Source organism: Oncorhynchus nerka, linkage group LG15, assembly GCF_034236695.1.
Source record: "Oncorhynchus nerka isolate Pitt River linkage group LG15, Oner_Uvic_2.0, whole genome shotgun sequence".
NCBI classification, from domain to species: Eukaryota; Metazoa; Chordata; class Actinopteri; order Salmoniformes; family Salmonidae; genus Oncorhynchus; species Oncorhynchus nerka.
This window is the reverse complement of record NC_088410.1, coordinates 53,100,838-53,105,819: the sequence shown is the minus strand read 5'-3', so window position 1 is coordinate 53,105,819 and position 4,982 is coordinate 53,100,838. Positions and strand designations below refer to the sequence as shown.

General features: G+C 36.9%; 1 long non-coding RNA gene across 1 annotated transcript; it reads right to left on the bottom strand.

Moving 5' to 3' along the window:
- Positions 1–459: 459 nt before the first annotated feature.
- On the bottom strand, positions 460–4,696 carry LOC135560206 (uncharacterized). Its single transcript, XR_010458782.1, has 2 exons — positions 4,315–4,696; positions 460–3,816 (listed from the first exon to the last, which is right to left on the bottom strand). It is a non-coding gene; the product is annotated as an uncharacterized LOC135560206 (long non-coding RNA).
- Positions 4,697–4,982: the final 286 nt, after the last annotated feature.

The following is a 4,982-nucleotide window of genomic DNA, read 5'->3' as shown; positions in this document are numbered from 1 at the left end:
GAACAAAAGGACCATTTGTGATGTTTATGGGATATATTGGAGTGCCAACAGAAGAAGCTCGTCAAAGGTAAGGCATGAATTATATCTTTATTTCTGAGTTTCGTGTCGCGCCTGGTTGGTTGAATTATGATTATCTGTCTTTGTTTGATGGGGTGCTGTCCTCAGATAATAGCTTGGTTTGCTTTCGCCGCAAAGCCTTTTTGAAATCTGACACGTTGGCTGGATTAACAACAAGTGTAGCTTTAATTTGGTGTATTGCATGTGTGATTTCATGAAAGTTTAATACTTAAATAAATCGATCCTGCTAAAGGGATTTGATCCCTAAGAAGTTTTTAAAGATTTCAATAGCTGTGATAGGAGAGGATGGAGCAACAACATTGTAGTTAATCCACAATACTGTAACGGCTTTCCTCCTCTTCATCTCAGGAGGAGTAGCAAGGATGGGACCAATACGCAGCGTTGTAAGTGTCCATGATACTTTAATAATAACTGAACACGACTCAATACAAAAATAACAAAGTGAATGGAAACGAAAACCGAAACAGTCCTGAATGGTGACACAAACAACAAAACAGGAAACAATCACCCCCCACACAGGTGGGAAAGGCTACCTAAGTATGATTCTCAATCAGAGACAACTAACGACACCTGCCTCTGATTGAGAACCATACCATACCAGGCCAAACACAAAACACAACATGGAAAAAAGGAACATAGACAACCCACCCAACTCACGCCCTGACCATACTAAAACAAAGACATAACAAAAGAACTAAGGTCAGAACGTGACAAATACTAACCTAAATTATTGAAAAGAAGGAAGCCTGTACACAATTAAAATATTCCAAAACATGCATCCTGTTTGCAATAAGTCACTAAAGTAAAACTGCAAAATAATGTGGCAAAGAACTTAACTTTATGTCCTGAATACAAAGCGTTACATTTGTGGCAAATCCAACATCACTGAGTATCACTCTTCATATTTTCAAGCATGGTTGTGGCTGCATCATGTTATGGTTATGCTTGTTATCGGCACTGGAGTTGCTTACCAAGACGACATTAAATGTTCCTGTGTGGCCTACTGTAGTCACAGTTTTGACTTAAACCGGCTTGAAAACCTATGACAAGACTTGAAAATGGCTGTCTAGCAATGATCAACTACTTGACAGAGTTTGAATTATTTTTTTAAGAATAATGTGCAAATACTGTACAACCCAGTTGTGCAAAGCTTTTAGAGACATTTACAACTGTAATTGCTCTCAAAAGGTGATTCTAACATGTTTTGACTCAGGGGTGTGAATACTTATGTAAATGAGGTATTTCTGTATTTAATTTTCAATACATTTGCAAATAATTCCAAAAACATGTTTTCACTTTGCCATTATGGGGTATTGTGTGTAGATGGGTTAAAAAATTTTTTTGTTGAATCAATTTTGAATTCAGGCTGTAACACAACAAAAAATGTGGAATAAGTCAAGGGGTATGAATACTTTCTGAAGTTCCTTCTCTGAAAAAAAAAGCTATTTTATTTTTAATGTATTATATTCAAAGGGTTTATTCTATTCTATCCATAAAGTAAGGTCTTACATTTTTATAGAGATTTAACATTGTGAGCTGCTTTCAGAACAAGATTCATGACGAAAAATGCTAACCTGCAAGTCTCATTGTTGGCAAAAACCTCCTCAAAACGTTTAGATATTTTCATTTTGCACCCCACATCCCCAACCAGAGCAGCATCATATGATTAAGGGAGGAGTTTCAAATATAAAAAGGAAGCAATCAAGATCAAAGCTCCAAGTTCTATATACACTGGCAGGCCTGCCTCCGTTTTCTTTTGAAACTAGGTTGAGAAGTAGTGGGAGAAATTGATCAGACTGCTAAAACAAGTGCCAACTGCTTGTGGTTGGCACATTGATTTGAACTCTTTCGTGAGAGGAAGCGCTTGTCAGCTTCAAGTCACAGCACTGATATGATATCAAATATTCACAACATACTGCACATTTCATAAAGACTTTCTAGACCATCTCATTTGTTATTTATCCGGCACATTAAATAACATTTACTGTTTGATTTCTAACATACATCAAAACAAACCGTAATTAAAGCGGCAACACAGTCTATAAACTACAGATGGCACCAAACTCCATAATGAAAAGGGCAAGACACTCCATTTCTCTTTTCCTGCAGTTATGGCAAATGTTTCCATTTGCTTTGGAGGCTGCGTTTTTCCATACACTTTTAATTGATAACTTGGGATTTTATCACTTGACATATCAATAATATAGTGGGAAGGATCCTATAAATCAAGACTGTGTCTTTGAAGGTTTGTTTCATGAAACTACATTAGAGACAGGATGTCTATTACAAAGTCCATTCTGAATGTTAATAGATTTTTTGATTTATTCTCATCAATGACAACATTCTAGAACTGAGTTATTACTCATATTATTAATATCAAGTCTGGTATCTGGGGTAATCTAGTTCATGATTATATAATTGATTAAGTGGCCCTTTCCCTGTAGAATGTTGACAGCAGTATAGATCCCATTGTATTGCTAAGATGCCCAAACTTAACTTAATAGCTATACTCACCGACACAGGACAAACTTTAAACCTCATGCTGGCCTTGACCAAACCGGTGAATTTCCCCGCACTATAGCTGCACTTCTCCACATGGCCAGACTTGTCCCCTTTTAATGCTCATCCTTGAAAAATGCCATAAAGTCTGAAATAGATATCAAAGTAGACATACTGCACAAACAATTATCTAAGCTTAAGTGATAAGAAAAAAATAAAATTGAACTACTGCTCTGCTAACTGACTAGCTAAAGTGTAGTCAGGGGCTAGCTAAGACAGAAAGGGGATGGAAGAAGTTCCAACACTATTCATTTAATCTCAATACAGCACATGGATTCATCATGGATTGGGCAAAGGTCTTTAATCACGCTGGTGAACGGTAGCTTTGTCAGCTAGAGATGAAAGACAGAAGCTTCCTGCAGGAAATTAGTAGTCTTGCTGAGGGCTTCTCTGTTCCTAATTAGCATTTCACATTTTTTAAAGTAAATTGAGGTGAATATATTGATAAACCCCACCTTGTCCGAGAGAGAATTGCACGCTTATCAAAACATCATGACACATACTGAGTTTGAAGTGTTTGTAAAATTCAGAGCTGGTGTAAGGAGGGCAAGGAGGCCTACAAACCTGGCTCCGTTACACCAGCTCTGTCAGGAGGAATGGGCCAAAATTCACCCAACTTATTGTGGGAAGCTTGTGGAAGGCTACCCGAAACATTTGACCCAAGTTAAACAATTTAAAGGCAATGCTACCAAATACTAATTGAGTGTATGTAAACTTATGACTTACTGGGAATGTGAAAGAAATAAAAGCTGAAATCATTCTCTACACTATTATTCTGACATTTCACATTCTGAAAATAAAGTGGTGATTCCTAACTGACCAAGCACTATTGAGCACATCTGCAGCAATTACAGACTGACTGACTAGACAGGTGACTTGACCGGTGATCTGCCATGATACTATGCCTTTATGGGTGGGGGGTTATACATATTCACAAGTTATCAGTCTTTTCTTGCAGTTTTTTTCCCTCTAGTAAAACAAGTTGTTTTTGTTCAACCAATACTTCAATAAAATACATATAGGCCTATGTGTTTTCTTGCTGTGTTTTCATCCAGTACAACTGTTAAGGAGTGTACGTTAGCATACAAAAACTGTCCTCATTCTTCAGCTCCAAAGATGTCCAGCTCGAGTTATGATATTGGCAAATAATGTTCAATACTGTTTGTGTGTGTGTGGTTTCTGAAAGTACAGAATAAAGATGAATTAATAGTCAGTAGAATAAAACATCAGGATATAGCAATAAAACAATATTACAAAGAAGTGACATAACAATGCTATAAAAATTATAATTTTCATTGACAAAATCACACATGAGTTATATAACAGTAAGAAACAGTAACTGTTATGCTCCACAAGGGGGCAGGGCAGAACAGGGCTATGCTAAACAGGCCAAATGAAAACAAACCATGGTCCTAAGGCCAGGGTCGCTTCAAAAGACAACAAGCTAATACTTCTCTGATGCAGTTAGCATTGTTTTACAGAGCTAATAGAAGAATGTAGCTAGCTACATAAGCACGATTGAGTATAACACCATAAAGGTTGTGAAATTAGTAATTAGACCTTGCGTGTCCGCGATTATAAGGAATACACACAAATATATTATGCTCCATACAGTGAGCTACAGTAGAAACGATATAAAGACATACAGAAACAATTATAACGTAATAAGGCACTTACTTTGATTGAACCTCACGCATGTCCAAAGTTAGTATCATGTAGTAATGAAAACAACAATGAAGTGGAAGTGGGCACCAGCCCGGAAAATGTGAAAAACTTTGTGCAGGTCCTGTTCTAACTGGAGATGCGCAAATGTCTGCATACTTGATCTGCGGAAACAATGGGGAAGTGCTTGGGAAAGTTTGTAATGGCCAAAAAATGTATTGTCCGCAAAAGTCAAATGGCTTACTTTTATGTGAATTAATGAGGCAGAACACACCTCAATTCAAACTGTTCATAGAAAATAAAACTTGTTAGAAAATAATTTGAAATAGACAAGTTAAAAACAGCCTATAAATAAAAGCAGGCAGCGTGCCTTAAAAAAAATGCATAAAAAACTGACGCTGGGGTGACCGTTATAGATATGAGGTTAAGAAAATGACTGTAAAAACTGTGAAATCCCCGTGGATTGATGAGGTATTGAAAAATGTTAATGTTTATGGGGACGAGGAAAAGCAATGGTAATAAGTCTGGCTGCAAACGTACTGCAAATTGAGAAATCATGTGACTAAACTGAATAAAAAGAAGAAGAAACTACACTATGAGGCAAAGATAAATGACAAGGAATGTTAGTAAAATGCTTGGAGGACCTTAAATTACATTTTTCCAGAAAAGGTCAACTCAGCCCC